General features: G+C 45.3%; 2 pseudogenes; both read right to left on the bottom strand.

Moving 5' to 3' along the window:
* Positions 1 to 229: 229 nt before the first annotated feature.
* Positions 230 to 6,885, bottom strand: LOC142457275 (protein SET-like; annotated as a pseudogene).
* Positions 6,886 to 13,675: 6,790 nt separating this feature from the next.
* On the bottom strand, positions 13,676 to 15,498 carry LOC142457272 (DNA-binding protein RFX5 pseudogene; annotated as a pseudogene).
* Between the last annotated feature and the right edge of the window lie 6,163 nt (positions 15,499 to 21,661).

Genomic DNA, 21,661 nt, shown 5'->3' with positions numbered 1-21,661 from the left:
GACAAAAATTAATTTGAACACAAGGGGGTAGAGGTTCTTTTCCACTGTATTCTGCACAAGGCATTATTCCCTCCACCCCCAAATAAGTTGAGAACCATGGTGTAGAGAAAAGAGACCTCAAGAACAGGGTGATTGAGCACAAGAGGAAGAAAACAAAAACAAAAAAAGACTGCAACTTGCTCCCAGGGATTGAAGAAAATTAAAAAGGTTGGAATCCATTAGTGTTCTGTTAGTCATCCTCTCCTCCATCCTCCTCTCCTTCCTCTCCCTCGTCATCATCTTCATCTTCTTCCCCTTCATCTTCATCCCCTTCTTCATCAATATCTTCTAAACCCTTCTTCTTCTTCTTCTTCATCTTCTTCACCTTCACTTTCCTCATCATCCATATCAGGAACCAAATAGTGCTGTAATGGATTTGGCCAGATATCATCTTTGATGACCTCTCCTAATTCATCGGCGCCGGCATCAGACTGGTCGGTAAACCAGGTAAAGACACTCTCAGGTCCGTCATGCTGCCCCTTCCTGCTAGCTTTGTTCTGTGTTTGACTGGAATGTTTCGTCAAGTCCTTTCCAGATTTCCATTTGATTTCAGTTGATTTTGAAGATGGATCACCACTATCATTCAGATGAAATTCTTTGGAGAGAACTTTATTTTCAAAGTAAGGATTTTCATCAAAATAAAAATCTATTTTGTAACCTGATTTAATATCTTCAAATTCTGTCACTTCAGCTCTGGTCAAATAATGCAGAGCCTCTTCATCCTCAAGCAATGCAGACACATGCGCATGGTTGACAAATGTTGTTACCCCAAAATTTGGGATTTTGGCGATCAATTCTGACCTCTTCTGAAAGAATGGTTGGCAGAGTTTGTTATATTTCTGTTCTGCTTTCAAAATCTCCTCACTGGCTTGTTCATTAAGTCTGTCTATTTCATTTTGTACCTCATCAATATGTTCAATTGCTTCCAGCTGTTCTTTTTCTTCCTTGGGGGGGGGCCGGGGTCTCCTGCACCTTAGGCTTCTTCATTTGCGGCAGGCTTGAAGACTGGCGGTTAGGGGCCATGCTGCTTGCTGTCTGCCAGCAGAGCCCAAGGAACGTGCCAAAGAGCCGCTGGCCTCCCGTGGAAACTGCCACAAAATTGCCAACACTTGTCTGTCAGTTTGTTGATGTTTGCTGTGATTCTAAAAGCTACGTCATTGGTATTTCAAATGCCAGGAGGGTCACCCAACGTGAACAGGTTTCTGAAGTTTCCAGACTAAGAACAGACAAGGAAGAAGTCTCCACTTCGGTGGAAGAAGCCGCTGAAATTCTATGCATAACATTGAAGCATTGTCAGATACTGAAAGCTTAAACCAGTGATTCTCAAACTTCCCAATGCCAGGACCCTTTAATACAGTTCCTCATATTGTGGTGACCCCCAACCATAAAATTGTTTTGTTGCTACTTCATACTGTCATTTTGCTACTATTATGAATCATAATGTAAATATCTGATATTCAGGATGTATTTTCATTGCTACAAATTGAACATAATTAAAGAATAGTGGTTAATCACAAAACAATATGTTATTATATATTGTGAAATATTTATTTCTAATGACAAATAAATGAAATTTTGTCTTGAAGCACGGTGTAGCATGGGTAAGTCTTCATGCCTGGTACTCGTATGTGGGTGGATCTGCATGGGGGCAGACCCAGCTGGAGAGGGATAGAGGAGCGGTGTCTCAGTTCCTAAGACCATCAGAAATATGTGTTTTCTGTTGGTGTCAGGCGATCCCTGTGAAAGAGACGTTCGACCCCCCCCAAAGGGGTCGTGACTCACAGGTTAAGAACTGCTGGCTTGAACAAAGGAAGCAGCATACTATCAGAGATAGTGCCAGACTATGGGCCCCTCAGGTCTTGAGGACAAGCAAAATGTGATTGAAGAAGAGCTGATTTCTTGGGGTGTAGACCATGGTGATGTGAATCTGGTAAAGTCTGTGGGGGTGGAGCCTATGGGATCTTCGTTTGCTGATAGGGTACAACTCAAGGTGAGGAGCAACAGATGCCAAAATCTTCTACTGATCAGGGATGTGTGAAGTAGGAATTTAGGGAAATGGAAATGATCAAAAATGAAATGAAATTCATAAAGAGCAATACCCTAGACATTAATGAGCTGAAATGGACTGGTATTGGCCATTTTGAATTTGAAAATCATGTGATCTACTGTGACAGGAATAACACAATCAAGAGGAATGGTATGGCATTCTTTGTCAGAAAGGATCTTGTTAAATCCATCATGAAGTACAATGCTCTCTGTGATAGGATTCTATCTGTCTCCAGGTAAATCCAATCAATACCATCAGATTTATGCACCAACCACAAAAGTTAGTGATGAAGAAACTTAAGAATTCTACCAACTTCCTCAGACTGAAATTGATCAAACAGGGAATCAAGATGCACTGATTGGAATGCATCTTGGTGCATTGGTGGTTGGAATGTAAACGTTCGATACAAAGAGGAAAGAACAGTCGTTGGAAAATATGGATTTGGTAATAGAAATTAAGCTGAAGATCACATGATAGGCTTTTGCAAAACCAACAACTTGTTCATAGCTACCTTTTTCAACAACACAAAAGTTGACTATAACATGGAATTCCCCAGAGGAGATACACATAAATCAAAATAACTATATCTGTGGGAAGACACTATGGAGAAAAATTCAGCAGCTAGAACCAGGTCATGAGCTGACTGTGGAATAGACCACAAATTGCTCATATGTAAGTTCAGGTAGAAGTTGAAGAAAATTAAAACAAATCTATGAGAGCCAAAATATGACCTCAGTTCCTCTCTCATCTGACATTCCAGACCATCTCAAGAACAGATCTGATGCATTGAATAGAAGACCTAATGAACGGTGAGAGGACATCAAGACCATCATTCGTGAAGAAAGTGAATCATTAAAAAGACAGGAAAGAAAGATCAAAGTGGACATCAAAAGCAACTCTGAAATATACTCTTAATCATAGAATAGCTAAAGCAAATAGAAGAAAGGATAAAGTCAAAGAGCTGAATAGAAAATTTCAAAGAGCAGCTTGAGAAAAAAAATATTATAATGAAATGTTCAATGAAGACTCAGCATGATAGTGGGACAAGAGGAAAGTCAAAGGAAATAGAGGAAAGAGCTAGGAGGCAAAGGGCATATATAGAGGTCTAAATAAAGACATTTACATATGCAAATATATTTATATATGAGGATGGGGAAATAGACCTATGAGTCTATATTTATAGGTTTAGTATTAAGGTAGCAGAAGGACATTGGGCCTCCACTCAAGTACTCCCTCAATGCAAGAATACTTTCTTCTATTAAATTGGCATTCTATGGTGCTCACCTTCCTGACACAACCACTGAAGACAAAGCGGGTGAATAAGCAAATGAAGAAAGCTGATGGTGCCCAGCTATCAAAAGATATAGCGTCTGGGGTCTTAAAGGCTTGAAGGTAAACAAGTGGCCATCTAGCTCAGAAGCAACAAAGCCCACATGGAAGAAGCACACCAGCCTGTGTGATCACATGGTGTTGAAGGGATGAGGTATCAGGCATCAAAGAACAAAAAAATCATATCATTGTTTGGTTACCTCCACGATATGATCACTGAAGACAAATGGGTGCATAAGCAAATGTGGCGAAGAAAGCTGATGGTGCCCAGCTATCAAAAGATATAGCGTCTTGTGTCTTAAAGGCTTGAAGGTAAACAAGTGGCCATCTAGCTCAGAAGCAGCAAAGCCCTCATGGAAGAAGCACACCAGCCTGTGTGATCATGAGGTGTCGAAGGGATCAGGTATCAGGCATCATCAGAACAAAAATCTTATCATAGTGAATGAGGTGGGGAGTGTGAAGTGGCCACTGGACATCCCCTTACAGAAGTGTCTCAGGGAGATGAGCCAGTCAGGGTGCGATGTAGCAACGATGAAACATACAATTTTCCTCTAGTTCCTAAATGCTTCTTCCTCCCTCACTATCATGATCCCAATTCTACCTTACAAATCTAGCTAGACCAGAGGATGTACACTGGTACAGATAGGAACTGGAAACACAGGGAATCCAGGGTGGATGATCCCTTCAGGACCAGTGGTGTGAGTGACGACACTGGGAGGGTAGAAGGAGGATAGGTTGGAAAGGGGGAACCAAGAATCTACATGTGACCTCCTCCCCGGGGGGACAGACAACAGAAAAGTAGGTGAAGGGAGACGTCAGACACAGCAAGATATGACAAAATAATAATTTATGAATTATCAAGGGTTCATGAGGGAGGTGGGAGCAGGGAGGGAGGGGAAAAATGAGGAGTTGATGCCAGGGGCTTAGGTGGAGAGCAAATGTTTTGAGAATGATGAGGCAATGAATGTACAAATATGCTTTACACAATTGATGTATGTGTGGATTGTGATAAGAGTTGTATAAGTCCCTAATAAAACAATTTAAAGAATTTTTTAAGAAAGAAAGGGATAGGAACTCACGACACACAGAATCCAGGAACAGGAGTGGGAATAGTTATAGCAGAAGGGTAGGGGAAAGAGGGGGAGAGGAAGGGAGAAAGGGGGAACCGATCACAATGATCGACACATCACTATACACCCCTCTCCAGGGAGAGGAACAACAGAAAACATGGGGGAAGGGAGACAGCAGTCAATGTGAGAGATGAAACTAATAACAATGCACAATCTATCAGGGGGTTATGAGGGAGAGGAAGGGGGAAACAAAAGAGCTAATATCAAGGACTCAATAGAAAGTAAATGTCTAGAAAAGAATGAAGGCAACATATGTACAAATATGCCTGATTCAACTGATGTATGGATTGTGATAAGAATTGTACGAGCCCTCAATAAAATGATTTTAAGAAAAAAGAAACAAATGTTCAAAGACCTTGAAACCTTTCAGAGAACATGCTCAGCATATCTTAAACTGAAAGAACTCAAGAAAAAATTCAAGCTTCAAGTTTCGATGCTGAAAGATTTTATGGACAAAATATTGAATGACGCAGGAAGCATCAAAGAAGATGGAAAGAATACAGTCAGTGTACCAAAAAGAAATAGTCAATCTCCCATTTCAGGAGGTAGCCACAAACAAGGCTTCAGGAATCAATGGAATTCCAATAGAAATGTTTCAGCAAGCTGTAGAAGCACTGGAAGAACTCATTGGTCTATGCCAGGAAATTTGGAAGACATTTACTTGGTCAACTAACTGGAAGAGATCCATATGTGTGCCCATTCCAAAGAAAGATGACCCAACAGAATGCTCAAACTATAGAACAATATCATTGATAACGCTTACAAGTAAAACTTTGCTGAAGATCATCCAACAACAGTCGCACTAGTACATTGACAGGGAGCTGCCAGAAGTTCAGGCTGGATTCAGAAGAGGACTTGGAACAAGTTAGATGTCTGCTGGATCTTGGCTCAAAGCAGAGAGTACCAGAAAGGTGTGTATTTGTGTTTCATCGGCTGTGCAAAGGCATTCGACAGTGTAGGCCATAAGAAACTGTGCATAACCTTGAGAAGAATGGGAATTCCACATTTCATCATGCTCCTGCAGAACTTGTACGTGGATCAAGAGGTAGTTGTGTCACCAGAACAAGGGCATAATGTATGGTTTAAAATCAGGACAGGTGTGCATCATGATTGTAGCCTTTCACCATATTTGGTCAATCGGTGTGCTGAGCAAATAACCAGAGAAGCTCGGTTATACGAAGAAGGATGCTATATTAGGACTGGAGGGAGGTTTATAGCAATCTGCAATATGCAGATGACACAACCTTGCTTGCTGAAAGTAAGGAGGACTTGACGCACTGATGAAGATCAAGGATTGCAGCCTTCAGTGTAGATGGCAACTCAAAGAAGGCCCAAATCCTCACAACTGGACCGATAAGTAACATGATAAATGGAGAAAAGCTTGAAGTTGTCAAGGATTTTGTCTTGCTGGTATCCACAATCAATGCTCCTGGACACAACAGTCAGATCAAAAGCTATTGCACTGAGTCGATCTGCTGCAGAAGACCTCTCTAGATTCTTGATGCACAAGGATGCGCATTTAGAGGACTAAGGTGCACCTGACCTCTTTTTTTTTAAAACACTTTTTAAAAAAATCATTGTATTACGGGCTCATACAACTCTTATCACATTCCATACATACATCGATTGTGTAAAGCACATTTGTACATTCATTGCCCTCATCGTTCTCAAAACATTTGCTCTCCACTTAAGGCCAAAATACTTTTTAAATGTTTCATGATTTTGTGAGCCACGTATTCAAGTAAGGTTGATGCATCTGTTTCCACATGGCATTCATGAAGGTCATTGGGTGGCATTTCATGCCATTGCCTTGAGAATGGGTAACAGGTTAGTCTCAAATTCACCCCCAGCAATTCCTCCTCCTGAAGTCTCAGGACCCTTCTACTTGATCATCTCTACAAGGTGGCCAGGTTCCTTACCTGGCAGCTCAAGGCTCTGAGAAAGTGTTTCATCCATTGAGGCTGGAGAAATCCTCAGCGATCACCTATAAACTTTAAACTGGAATTATCCTACAAAGCCATCATTAAACAAAATAACAGCGTAGCCCAAGTGTTTGCCTCTAGTGTATCACCCTTATAAAGATCTTTCTATACTGTAACTGACGACAGCTAAACTAAAGCACAGCAACAGCTGGAAAGGCAACAGTCTCAATGAGTGGCGATGGCACAGCATCGATGGAGGGAGGGTGGTTTCAAGAGACCAAAGGAGAAGCAGCAAGGCTTCTTCTGACCTGTGCTCAGAAGTCCTGCTGTTTCATGGGCCCCATCACAGTTGATAGCTTACAACTAAGTCATAGTGACAGCCCACCTTCAAGGACTGGTGAATAGAAACAGGAGGCATGATTCCTTGGGGACCACCTTTGGATATTTGTCACTATAAATGTGGAATAATCCGCAAGGTATGTTGTTAAGCGAAAAAACAAAGGTGCAGAACATGGTGTACAGCATCAGACATTGGTGTAAAAAGGAGGTGTGTGTGTGTGTGTGTGTGTGTGTGTGTGTGTGAGTGTGTGTGCGTGCGCGCTATACCTCTAAAAGGCTGAGTCCCAGGAGAAGGAGGAGGTCAAACATACCTGAGCCCTCCAGCCTGTTCACCAATTCTGACCTGGCCGCCCCTCCCAGAGCCCTCTCTACTTCTCTACTGGGTGCACTAATCGTGTGCAGTGGTCTCACAGAATTCATGATATTTATGATAATACTCATGCCTGTGGGGTTTATTAGTGAAGTGCCAGCTTACAACTTGGGAGCAAAACCAGTAAGCCACGACTTAGGGAGAGGATCAAGAAGCATGTAGGCCAACCTCCCTTCGTCATGCAGGCCTCCTCTCACGGTCCTCGTTGCCTGGCCCCTGCCCAGCTCAGGTGAGAGTTACAAAGCTCATTTAGCTCTGCCGAAAGTGCCTGAGGCACCTCATTCTACCAGCAAGCCTCTTGTCTTTCCCCAAATCTAGCAGGTTCTCGGCACAGTGACCCTGGGTCCAAAGGAGGACACACTTGCTCCCAGCTCTTCTTCCTGGGTGACAGTGAGCTCCCTTCGTCTCTGGTAAGGGAAAAAGTGATGCAGGCCACACCTCCAGGAAACTCCCAGCCATGAGATTAAAGCTGAGACATGAGTCAGCGCATTGCATCTCACACACACACACACACACACACACACACACACACACACACACTCCTGTAAAACAAATGGGCTGTCACATTAGATCGCTTCAGGGAGAATGGTCTCAACATTTCCTAACTGTCACACCACTGAGAATCCTGGCCCAGCCAAGCTGACATACACTTCAATCCATAACGGCAGCAGATGCAAACTAGAACGTGAAGACTTTTTGAACCAGGATCTGAAGAAGATAGAGGTTCAGGGAGCAATTTTTTCTCTGAATGATGCTTCTCCATTCAGGAGAAGATGGCTTCTAAAGTTTGATCAACTCAGAAACACTTTTGTCAGCATCGGAGATCTCGAGTACTTGAGTTAATTCAAATCCATTAAGTGCACCAAGTAAAACTAACACTACACAGAGATGGGCAGACAGGTCATCAACAGACAAGTGGGAAAACAAGATGTGGTCTAACCCTGCAGTTGAATGCTACACAGTCCTAAAGAGGAAGGGAGTCCTGAATATGTTCCCACGTGAAAGATCCTTGAAGACCTCATGTTAAGTGAAATAAGGCAGACTCAAAAGGACAAATAAGGTATGACCCAGCTTATATGGAGCATCTCTTACTCTCATAACACGCTGCCCTTGAGTTGATTCTGGTTCATAGCAAGCCTGCCTACAGGACAGAGTAGAACTGCCGCTCTGGCTTTCTGTGATTATAACTTTCTAGGGGAGTAGAAAGCCTCATCTTTCTCACGAGGAGTGGCTGGTGGTTTTGAACTGCTGATCTTGCAGGCAGCAGCCAGTGCATAACCCACCAGGGCTCCTTATATGAATATCTAGATTAGGCAAAGGCATAGAGGCAATAGCTCATTGGTGGTTCCCAGAGACTGGAATGGGGAGGCTACAGAGAGGGAGCTGGGGAGTCATGGCTGAAGGAGTACTGAGGCTGTGTCTGGTGTGAGGAGATGCTTTTGGAAATAGAGAGTGGTGAGAGTTGCACAACATGGTGAATGTAATTAATTCTACCAGATTATATATAATTATATGCACCAAGTCAAACTAAGTTTTATATGATTTATTTATAATCTGGTAGCATTAATATATATACATCAATACACATATATAGTTGAAATGACCTATATATATGATCATTATATATATATATATTGTGTGTATATAGGGCATATATTATATATAAGTGCATATACATTTTTCCACAATAAGTTTTTTTTATCTTTTTTTAAATTTTTTAATTTTATTTATTTTTTTACATTTTATTAGGGGCTCATACAACTCTTATCACAATCCATACATATACATATACATACATCAATTGTATAAAACACATCCGTACATTCTTTGCCCTAATCATTTTCTTTTTTTTAAAAATCTTTTTATTGGGGCTCATAAGGCTCTTATCACAGTCTGTACATACATCAAATGAGCAAAGCACCCTTATACATTCGTTGCACTCATCACTCTCATAATTCACCTTCCACTTGGGTTCCTGGAATCAGCTCGGTTTCCCTTTTTTTCCCCCCATCCCCCATCCCCCTCCCTCCCCGATCCCACCCCTGGTCCCTTGATAGTTTATAAATAATTATTATATCTTATCTTACACTCCCCGGCGTCTCCCCTCACCCGCCTCCCCCTTGCCAATCTCCCAGAGAGGAGGTTACACATAGATCTCTGAGATCGGTTCTCCCTTTCTACATGCCCTTCCCTCCTGGTGTCGCCACTCCCACCGCTGGTGTTGAAGGGTTCGTCTGTCCTAGATTCCCTGTGCCTCCAGATCCCCACTGCACCGCTGTACATCCTCTGGTACAACCAGCTCCGCAAGGCAAGGTAGGATTGGGGTCATGATGATTGGGAGGGGAGGAAGCGTTCAGGAACTAGAGGAAGGTTTTGAGTTTCATTGTTGTTACACTGAACCCTGTGTGGCCCATCTCCTCCTCACTACCCCTCTGGAAGGGGTGTTCAGCTCTCTACAGGTGGGCATTGGGTCCCCATCATGCACTCCCCCTCTTTCACGGTGATGTGATTCTCACCACCACCCCACCTTTGATGTTGGAGACCTGGTCTCCTCTGTCCTTCATGGTCACCTATGTTGGTGTGCTGCTTCCGTGTGGGCTCGGTTGCTTCTGGGCTAGATGGCCGCTTGTTTGCTTTCAAGCCTTTAAGTCCCCAGACGCTATATCTCTCAGTAGCCGGGCACCATCCGCCTTCTTCACCACTCTTGCTTATGCACACTTTCGTCTTCAGTCATTATGTGAGGAAGGTGATCACACAATGATTGTTTTTGTTCCTTTGTATCTGCTACATGGTCCATTCAACACCTTGTATTCGCTTAGGCCGTGTGCTTCTTCTCTGTGGGCTTTGTTGCTTCTGAGCTAGATGGCCGCTTATTTGCCTTCAAGCCTTTAAGACCCCAGACGCTATATCTTTTTTTGATAGCCGGGCATCATCAGCTTTCTTCACCACATTTGCTTACACACACGGCTGTCTTCAGTGATCATGTCGGGAAGATGGGTATCTTGCAATGGCTGCTTAGCAGGGCGAGGTGCTATTGTATTGGGGGATTCCACAATAAGTTTTTAAAGAAGCATTATTTTTTTACTGATAACACTCCTGATACATCATGAAAATGAAATGTTTACATAACTGTTTGTATGGCACTTACTTTATGAATATATATTTATACACACTCACATAAATTAAGTCACTTGCAGCAATAGACACCAAGGCAAAATCGATGCTTATCTGTAGATGGTATCATAAGTGAGTTTTGCTTATTATGTGTGTATGTATTTGCATCTGTGTGTTTGCTGATCTTTCTGTAATAAGCCTTTATAGCTTTTCTAATAAGAAATAAAGTCCTAGTACTGATCCAGGAATAAACCAACAGATCAATGAATCAGGAGAGAAAATTGGAAAAGAGATTCAATAAATAGAAGAATCTGTTGTATTATCAAGGTAGATTTCACATCATGGTAGGGGAGACAGACAGCTCAATACATTTCATCGGTTCCAGTGGCTAACAATTTGGGTGATCAAGCTGAGCTTTCTGTTGTGGCTGGTAGATGCCACTGAGTTAGTTCTGACTTGTGGTAACTCTATGTACACTGCCCAGTCCTGTGCCTTGCTCACAATTGGCATTACGTTTGAGTCCATTGTTTCAGCCACTGTGTCAGTCCCTCTGGTTGAAGGTTTTCCACTTGTTCGCTGACCCTCTATTTTACCCTCTGCAACGTCTGGTCCCTTCCTGATGACGTGTTCGCAGTAAGCACCTCTCCATCCTCATTTCTAAGGGGAATTCTGGCTGCATTTCTTTAAAGCAGATGTACCTGTTCTTCTGACCATCCATGGAAATGTTCATATTCTTCAATAAACACTGTCATTCGGATGCATCCATTCTTCTCTGTGCTCCGTGGTCAGTGTCCAGTTTTCACATACAGTGTGCTAAAGGAACTCTCACAGTAAACAAACAAACAAACACAGAATGTTTAATCACATTGAGTGGGTAAAAACAGGTACATTTTAAAAGAAAATGTACGCAAGTACTTCCATACTCTTAAAGGACAGGTCTTTCTAACCCACAAGGACCCCTACTGTTGCCAAGCTGGGCACAAGAGGAGAAAGTGGCCGAGTTGGAAATATCAAAATACAATGTATGCATTTAAAAGGCCATCCCAAGTCCCCACCAATAACAACTATAACCTGCCTAGGGGGTGGGGGGCGGGGCAATGCACATGAAACGTGCACTGCCTAGTAATAAAACCTATACAACGTACCGGAGTATGTAAAAGCAGACCTGGGGAAAATGAAGTGCTCAGTGGAGGCTAGTAGAATTTATTCACCGCAGCTTTGCTTTTAATAGAACAAAGAGAGACAATCTAAATGTTCGTGACTAGATAAAGCCTTGTGATTGAGTGTCATGCAGTGGGTAAAAATAATACACTAGTTCTGTGTGTACTTCTGCTTCTCTTAGGCCTCTCAGCCCCTCCCAAGTCCGACCTGGGAGGAGGTGATAAGCTTGAAATGGACCCTGCTTAGAAGGGTGTAGGGTCAATGTGTTAAGAGGACATGCCCATGCGGGATCTTCCTGTGGGCTGCCTCCATCCACTGTCCTGTAGTTCTCCGAAGCTCACAGGCTAAGTTGGGGCGGGACTGGCCATACCTCACCTTCTGACCTTACACAGGGATTGCTTATCTACTCCATGTCTCCAGATGACCAGCCTCAGCTCATACTCTATGTCTGGTTCGATCCAGCTTCTACTCCACAGTCCTGAATGAGGCTGCGACAGCCAAGGCCTGATCTGTGAGTTCAGATCTTGTTAGGCCTCCTGACCAGAAAACAAAAGACAATGCATGCTCACGAGGTTGTGACATGACTGACCATTGGCAATGTGCGCTGGCAAGGTTGTGAGGTGACTGACAGGAACAATGCATGGTCATTACTTTGCAGCCTCCGGCTAGTGTCGCACCTTAGCAGCATGGTGCAGGATGAAACTGCTCCAAGAGCCCAAGGGTTAAACCTAGATGATGCAGACAGCAGAAGCCAACACAAACTAGCAAGGGAGACAGAGTAGCACCATGGTTACAATCCGATTTGTTGGGTTTTTTTTTCTAACACTTAACTTTAGTAGAAGTTTCCATAGCCAATTAGTTTTCCAATCAATAATCCACAGAGGAAGAGTTCCCTAACATTGGTTGCAACCCCCACAATGTGTCAGCACTCTCCCTCTTTCGTCCCTGGGTTTCCTCATTTCTTGTTCCTGTCCCTCCTTGCCCTCTCATCTTGGGCTTTGGGCACATGCTGTCCTGTGAGTCGCATGTGGTCGGTTATTCTAGGAAGCATGTTCTTCATGGGCGTTAGTGTTTGCTTTATGGTGCTATGCTGACATCAAGAAGGGTCTGTAGTCTCAAGTTAGGCATTGACCCAGGGCAATGGTCTTTGGGGCTCCTCTAGTCTCTTTTCTTGGGGGGGGGATACAGAATGAATTTAATGAAATGAAGAGGAAGTCAATAGCTTTACTAGTCCTGGTGAAAGATGGTGGGGGAGGTGTACTAGTAATGAGGGGAAAAGGGAAGTTCAGAAACACGAAAGGGAAGCTGCTCCACTCTGAGAAGAGATGGAAGCAAGGGACTGTCATTCTTCATACGGAGCCTAGAGAGCGAGTCCCTAAAGGGGAATGACCCCCTTCTTGTTCCTTCTGAGACCCGATCAAGAGGAAGACTATGATGGATACAGGCAGTAGGTCTCGCTGATCACTTGTCTTTCTTAGCAGCATCCTCCTCTGCAACTCCCCCCTTACGGTTTTCATTTAGGCCTGGTGACTGAAGAGACTGGCCTTTTTAAAGAAAGCACAGTGTAGTCCATGGTGTAGAGTAAGCAAATGAGCATGCATCGTCCTCAGGCCACAGGGATTGGTTAGGGATGGATGTATATCTCAGGCTGACCTGAGCAGAGTGGATCTAAAGGGCTTATGCTGGGAGCCCCGTCACAAAGAACCCCCACTTAACGAGGGCACATGGAACCCCAGGAGCGCTGGCAGTCACGAGGTGGCCGGCCTTAAGGTGATCCTACAGAAAGTGGAGCATAAAGAATAAAATAAATTAGGTACTTTGACATAGACTGAGCTCCTGGATCAAGCTTCACCTGGAGCCAACCCTAACCTCTGAAGTTTACAGGTATCTGTGACAATAAAGCCTTTTGATTCTTAAGCCAGTTTGAGTTGGGTTTTTTTATGATTTAAAACCAAGATTCCTAAGCTTTACATCCATCATACTTATCCTACCTAGCCCTATCTTCCCACAGATTAGCACAGGGATCCAGGTAAGAAGGTCACTAGAGTTTTGTTAGTGACATAGAAGGCAAAGGTATCAAGCTGGCGGGGTCAGAGGCAAGACGAGGTGACTCAGCAGCTGTACAGAGAATGGGTCAAATGAGAAGCAAGTGCAAAGGGGCTTCTACTAAGCAGGCAGAGTTGACATATGTATGTATACACACTTAAATTCTCTTCCCCACCTTTCACGAGGGGGTTGCTTTGGGGTCCTTCCAGTCATGGGGTAAGGGACTTGGAAGCACATGCCCCTTGAAGCCTTTGCTATCCTGTGTGGCACTCTCTGCCTCTCCCTTTCCCAACGGAAGGGCCTCTTTTGGGGCTTCTACTGCCCTTGATGACACTCACTTTGGGGGTGACAATAATTTTCTCCCCTGCTTCTTTGGCATGTCGAGAACTAGAGCCCCTTACTCCTTTGGGAATAGCGCCATCTTCCTGACCCTGGGCAAGCACTGTCCCCCTCTCGGCCTCACCCTTTAGCCCTGTCCCCTCCGACCCTCCCGAGGAGTTGCTTGCCGCTCCAGAGCGCCATGTCTCCAGTGGTAACCTTGACCGGGCAGAGTCGGGGGCAGCTGCTGACTTCTCCGGGGTTAGAATTCCTTTCCCCCGCTTCCACCTGATTTTTATCGAGGACTCCCCCACCTTCTTTTGGCATCAGCTCCTACATCCTCTCCATCCTGCTTCGCTGCTTTTGTTGGCAGGCCCTGCCCCCTGGCCTCCCTCACAGGTCCTTCAGCGGTCCTCTTGACGCCCTTGTCATGGGGTCCCGGGTCGCTGGCTGTGCCTACCTCCCTGTTCTCCATGCTTCGGGCTGAGGGAGACCCACAGGTGGAGCTCACCAGTCCCAGGAAAAGGCGGGACAGCTGGTAAGGTCATGCTAATGATGGGCACTGCCGCCTGAGGAACCCCAGCCCTGCTGGGCAAAGGCAATGTAGCCACTTTTAAGGGGCCTTGAGAGAGCTTGGGGCCAGAATAGGTGGAGAGACTCGAATTGACTGGATATGTGAGCAAGAGGTCCGGGGGAGGAGCAGAGGGAGTCGAGCCACCAGGGACTTAGCTTGGGGGTCACTGGCTGCTGGGGCCGGGCTCTCGACTACACTCTTCTCCCGTTCTCCACGCCCTAGGGGGCCAGGCCCAGCCCGGGCTTCCAATTCCTTGGAAGGCTGGGCTGGTCCCTCTGATTTCTTCGGGTTCCGCCCTCCAGGTTCTCTACACCGCTCTTGGATTTCGATAACCGTTCTCGGGGGCCATGTTCATCCTCTTCAGCAAGCCCCATGGCCTGGAGCACATGCGCATGGGCGGATCTGGCAGAGATGAGGTGCTGCTGAAGCAGGAAGCGGGCGACCTCTACGATGGAACTGAAGGACCGTTTCAGGATTGGCTCTGGCCAGTCACAGGTCAGGGCGCAGGCTGCATCTACCAGTTCATCCCGCGGTGCCTGGGTCACTTCTGGGCCCATTTCTGGGCTCTCGGGGGCCCTTCAGGTCAAGTCCGGGCAGGGGTGGCATACATACCATGGGCTTTTTTCGTATGCCACTGTAGCAATATTTGGACTGGCCCTGGCCACCCAGCCTCCGGGCCTTGATGTCAGGGAAAATCTCTCTGATGGCTTTGCCAAAGTTGGCTGTGCTGAGTGGGCTGCAACAGGCGAGGCTCGTGCACAGTTTGCTTTGGCAGACAGGTGTCTGTGTGCTCTTCCAGGTGGTTGCGGATCCACTTATAAGCATAAATATACTCCTCGTCGCTGAGTGTGCTGGCCTCTGAGCTTTTGTCTCCAGTGCTGGGCCCTGAGGGGAGCTGAAGGTAGAGATACAGCTTGTCGTTGTCTGAGAATTTCTGTACATCTTGCAGAATCCCCTCCACTTTGTTCGCAAGGCCTTGGAAATGGTAGCTTGGAGCCTCTGAAGAAGGGTGGTGGGCTCACCCGCCTCCGCATTACCTGGGGGGGGGGCCCTCGGGGAGCCCTCCCCCCAGCCTTCGGGCTCTTAGAATCAGGTTCGTCTTCTGTCATCCCAGCACGAGGGCTCGTAGCCACCTTCACTCCAGCCCAGCCCCACGGTTCTGGCTCGGCCGGCTCGTGCGTTGCTTTATTTTCTTTTTTCCTGAATCTCCTCTAGTCTCTTTCAGAGCAATGTCTGATATTTTTCTTTTGGCTTTTTTCAAAAATCCATTCTATTATTTCCTATTCTTAAGAGTGGTTGGTCTGGCTAGACCAGAGGATGTACACTGGTACAGATAGGAGCTGGAAACACAGGGAATCCAGGGTGGATGATCCCTTCAGGACCAGTGGTGAGAGTGACCATACTGGGAGGGTAGACGGAGAGTGGGTTGGAAAGGGGGAACAGATTACAAGAATCTACATGTGACCTCTTCCCTGGGGTATGGACAACAGAAAAGTGGGTGAAGGGAGATGTCGGACAGGGCATGATATGACAAAATAATAATTTATAAATTATCAAAGGTTCATGAGGGAGGGAGGAGCAGGGAGGGAGGGGGGAAAATGAGGCGCTGATGCCAGTGGCTTAAGTGGAGAGCAAATGTTTTGAGAATGATGAGGGCAATGAATGTACAAATATGCTTTACACAATTGATGTATGTATGAATTGTGATAAGAGTTGTATGAGCACTTAATAAAATGATTAAAGATAAACAAAACAAGAATAAAATTTTTAAGAGTGGTTGGTAGTGGGAACTGAGCACCATCTAGTTCTTCTGGTCTCAGGTTAGAACAGGCTTTTTTTGTTAATGGGCCATTCTTCCTTTGGACTAATTGCTTCCTTGAGGCTTTGGTTTTCTTGGTAGTTAGTTTTTTGTGCCAAACTGGCTGATAAACATGTGTGGGATTAATTGAAGGGCAGAGAGATAAATGGTTTGGCGAGCCTCGCCTTTCTTGTTGTTTGCTCTTTGATCACCGGACCAGTATGCGGCTGCCTTGCTTGTTCTGTGCCTCAATTTGCAAGTCACACTACCTGTGGGAAACCTAACCCATGGACTGTGTCGCTGTAATTTGAGGTTCCTTCAAGACTTGCTTCACTACACAATTGGAATTTACATCTGGCTGACTGTTTGTGCCCTGCCTTGCTGTTTGCTGCCTGTGCCCAGATAGCCTAAATTGCTCTATAGAGGACTACCTGGCGGCCCTCAAGACTTGAAGGACTGCCAGTGTCTCACAACTCTCTCACGGAGTGAGTTGCACTGAGCCATTTGTACTGCTTTATAATTTAATTAACTGCTTATTCCTTACGTTATATATCTATCTGTATTAATATATATATAATTATTAGAATTTAGGTTTTGTTTCTCTAGAGAACCCTGTCTAACACAGGACTCCTATTCTCCAGGCAGGAAGAGACCAACAGTTGCTTCTTAGATGCCCACTTGCAAGTTTTTCAGACCCTAGATGCTATTTAGCAGACTAGGATGTAAAACATTATCTTTAGGATCTATCGTTGTTATGTACCACCAAGTCGGTCCTACCACTAGAGCACAACAGAACAAGACACTGCCCAGGCCCGCTCCATCCTCACCATTGTCTCTACACTTGAGCCCATTGCTGCAGCCATGCTGTTAATATGAGCGGGTACCCCCCCAAAAAAACTGGGAAAAGGCTCCATAGGGCAGAGCTTTGGTGGTATGCATTTTCCCCTTTATGTGAGCATCAAGCAACTCGCTCTGAGTTAGTGTACCCAGTGGTGTCTCCTGGGAAGGTTCTCTCTGGTCACAGCGAATTTTTCATAAAAGAAGTTTCACTCTAACTTCGTTTTATGGGGTGGCTGATTTAAGAGAACAGTGCAGCTGTGAAAGTTTGTTTCCTGCTTGGGAAAAATGCTGCAGAAACTGTTATGATGTTGAATACAGCTTACAAGGACAGTGCTATGGGAAAACTCAAGTGTACAGTGGTTTTCTCATTTCATAAAAGGTAAAATATCAGTTGATGATAAACATCATTCTAGATATCTGTCAACATTCCAAAGAGACAAAAATGTTGACAAAATTCAGGTACTTGTGCTCCAAGACCATTGAAGAGATGAGGAAGTTATCTGGATTTTATCAGTGAATTGTAAAGGAAGATTTAAGAATGAGAAGGGTCGCTGGCAAATTTGTGCCTTGGGTCCTGAAACTGACCAGGAAAAAGAGTGCTGAATGGAAACATGCTGAGCTTTGAAAGAACAGCTCCGAATTGACCCAGACTTTCTGCAAGGTCATTACTGGTGATGAGACATGGTGCCATTCTTCAGACCTCCAAAGCAATCAAGCCAGTGTGTGTTAGTCTGGATAGACTAGAGAAACAAATTCATAGAGACTCATATGTGTATAGGAAAGAACTTCATATACAAGAGCAATTGAGTATTGGGAAAACAGCCTAGCTCAGTCCAGATCAAGTCCATAAGTCTGACATTAGCCTATTTGTCAGATACCACTCTCTAAAGTCCTCTTCAGATTCCTGCAACACATGCAATGACACCAAATACAGGATGATCACAGGCCAGTGGATGGAAAGTCTTGTGGATCCAGTGGTAGTAGAAGCATCCCAGCACTGGTGTGGGTCTCCACATGACTTCTCCAGCTCTCTGATTTCTGACTGCACCAGTGTAGCTCCATGAGGCTCATCCTCAGTAATGTCTTGGCACAGGGAGTGTGTGTGTGTGTGTGTCCCGCCTCCAGCGAGCTATTTATCTCCTGAGCACCTCTGAATGAGGTCATCAAGCTGCGATCTGATTGACAGACTAAACGCCACCCCTTCACTCAAGTCTCAAATTGACAACAGATAATGTAACTACCCCATATGCTGAGCATGTCCTTCCATTAGGCACAAGATGCTGCCAGTTGACCTGGATGTCCCTCAGGACTATGGTTGTCAGCCTTCAAATCCAATGGTTCAGTCCTGATATCCAGGTCGTTTCTCTACCTGTAGCACTTATGTGAAGAGCAGGGCTTAAATGTGGACTGCCCGATTTCCGATCGTTTTCTTATCTGTACGATCCTACTAAGTTAAAATCAGATTACAATCCTGTCTGTCTTCCCAGGTTGTTGGAGAAATTAAATCAGTTGGTATACATAAAGCATATATTCAGAACTGTGCATGTTCGTTGTAATTATGTAAAGGTTAGTTGTGATCATCATTGCAATGGCATCCAAGAGACTTTAAATGAAACAACCATCACCACAACAAAATATCCTTCCTGGTAGATCTCCAACCTGAACAGACTGGCTCTCCTAGCTTCTCCTGAGAGGGCACCAGGATTCTGGAAAGTCACATGGGAACACCCCCGCCTGCCGTCACCTGGCACTGCTGGCTGAAACCACACCCTGCAGTACTTGTAGGGAAATAAAGCAGAGGAGGGAGGCACCAGAGCACAAATTTTGTGCTGGTTCTCAAATCTAGGTGGCTCTGGTATCAGGCATTTGCCCAGGCAATCCTGAAACAGGGTTTTAATCCTCTTTGCCTCTGGTCCACACAAGCAGTTTCTTTTGGGATCTTTCTGCATGACTGGCAAGTTCCCCTTCCTGGGTGCCAGGTGTGGGGCCATAGCCTCACCCTGGCTGTTGTCCTTTCAAAAGTCCACCTCGACCCCACTCAGGGCTTAACCTCAGAAAAGCTCATGGTGCCTTGTGAAAGAGAAAGGCAAGTTGCAAATCGTGAGTCTGGTAGAACCACTGGTTACAATATTTAGGGAAATACATTTAGAAAGTCTAGAAGGATGTATACACAGTGGTTACCTCTGGGTTGGGATCTTAGCAGGGACAGGGGTGGGGGGTGAGCCAGCTGCCATTGGGTTGGTGTCACTCCTGACACCCGATGGTGATCAGCTTAGGATTGCGCCTGTGGGGATTTCAGCAGCTGGTTTCTCAGAAGTCAATCACCAGGCCTTTATTCCAAAGCACCTTTGAGCAGCCTCCAGCCCCCAGCTGTTACCAACCAGGTGGCTCTGGGAGGGAGAAGGACTCCCTGCTTGCTGTAATCCTGTCAGTATTGTTAGACATTTTCACAGCAAGCATATGCTAGTTTTACAGTGACAAAATAACCCCCAAAATATTTTCAATAAATACCAAATCACAGAAAAATATTTGCAGCCCACCTTTTGTAGATAAAAGGGTTAAAGAGATGCATACAAGTATTTATAAATTAAAAAAGAAAATGGTTGAGGAGAACGTAATGAAATAGCAGCAGTAGGTAACCTGGGTGCTGTGCCATTGAGCTGATTCTCACTTGTGGGGCCCTGATTATGCGCTCAGCTTAATGGAAAGGTTGGAGGTTCAAATCCCCTTGCTGCTCCATGGGAGAAGGATGTGATTTGATTCTGTGAAGATGATGGCTTCAGAAGCCTTTCTACTCTATCCTAGATGCCTCTATGACTCTCAAGGGTACTGAAAGGACTCTTTTAATTTTCTTCTTTCTTCTATTTTCCAAACATGTCATATTGAAAATTCCTTACACTTTTCTAGTCAGAAAAATAGAATTTTGAAATTACAGGGAACCAACACAAAAACACCAGATCATTAAAAAAGATGTGCACAAGGAAGCCAGAAAGCTTAAAAGACTTGAAAGGATAAGACTTAAAATGAGACTATTTAATAAGGAAAAAATATCTTCTAATTTTTGTAAAAATGAAAAACAATTGGGAATAATACAAGTGAGAATGAGGAAATCCGCTGGAAACTTACAAAAGTTCTACTCTGAAAAGCCAATAGCTGGAACGAATGTTTAAAAGAAGCCACTGGAAAGCAGGCAAGTGGTGAGACCTTGTCCAGGCCTTGTCTGTGGGAGGCCCTGGTCAAGTTCAGAAGCATCCTTTCGGGAGCAGGACTTCTTCAGGAGGCTCCCTGAGACGGAGACACACTTACTCTGGTGACAGTGTGAAGCCACCAGGCACACCGAGCCACGCTTTCTGGGGACCACCGCCTTATTTCAGAGCCATGTAGGCATTTATCCAGCACACACACCCCCGTCCCGTCCCGCCGCCGGACCAACAGCTCCTTGAAGGACAGGGGGCAGGGGTGCCATATGCCCACCCCTGCAAGAGCCTGACAGAGGGGAGACAATCCATAACCTCCCATCATCTGCCTCTGGACCCTGCAGAGGCCTTCAGCTCCGTGCCTCGGTATTCTCAGATCAGGCTGCAGCCCAGCCCGGGGGAGCACCCTTACCACGTGATTCTCGCATGGCTCCCACCCCAATTCATCACCGCACAGATTAACCTGATGATGTTTGATTCCATGCACAAATGCCTACTGACGATGTGACTGACTGGCATCCCGCCCTCCACGCTGCAGCACTGTGACTCAGAATTCGAGCCTGCCAGAGCTCACGTAGGCCTCCCTCTGCCCTCCCACAAAAAGAGACTCCTCATCCCAGTGAGCTCCCTTCAGCCTGCAGCAAGCTCCCAGGAAGCCCCGGCCAGCCAGGGAGACTTATTTTGTTGGAGGGACTACGCTCTGTGGGCACAGAAGGGCACTCTGAGACTGGCCCTGAGCCCTCGTGGACACTTTCCTCACCCAGGCCCCAACCCACAGATGGCCCTTGAGTCTGAGCAATGTCCAGGAATGACCTAGAGCCCTCAGCCAGCTTTATTCGAATCCTGAATCATTTGTGATCACAATTTTAGTTACCTTTTTTGTTTTTCCTTTTCTTTGTGTTCATTTTTTGTTTTATTTTTGTATTGATTTTTATTCCATTAATTTTAGATCAATACTCTTCCCTAAGTTCATAACTTCCAAAAAGTTCCTGAGTGGCACTGTTGGGTAAGCATTGGGCTGTTAACTACAAGGTTGGCAGTTCAAGCCCACCAACTGCTCTGAGGGAGACGGATGAGGCTGTCAGCTCCTGGGAAGATTTACAGCCTCAGAAACCTGTTTAGAGTCACTGTGAGTCAGAATTGACTTGAGGGCTGTGGGGTTTGTTTGTTTGTTTGTTTGTTTGTTTGTTTTTTATACACTCCAACTAAGCCCTTAAACATCTAGCTCTTGTCAGTCTAGAACAGGAGTTACTGGTGAGAAGAGAGGAGGTTATTGGGGGATGATAAGAGCAATGCCTCTCACACGGCAACGTGCAATGAATCACCAGAAATTGTGGCGATGCAGGTTCTCCTCCCATAGTCCTAGGGTGATGTCTGAGGCTCTGCCTTTCTCACCAGCGCCCAGCTGGTGCTGATGCTGCAGGTCCCAGGACCACA

The sequence above is a fragment of the Tenrec ecaudatus genome, chromosome 9, assembly GCF_050624435.1.
Source record: "Tenrec ecaudatus isolate mTenEca1 chromosome 9, mTenEca1.hap1, whole genome shotgun sequence".
In the NCBI taxonomy this organism is placed as follows: Eukaryota; Metazoa; Chordata; class Mammalia; order Afrosoricida; family Tenrecidae; genus Tenrec; species Tenrec ecaudatus.
This window is presented reverse-complemented; position numbering and strand designations above follow the sequence as displayed.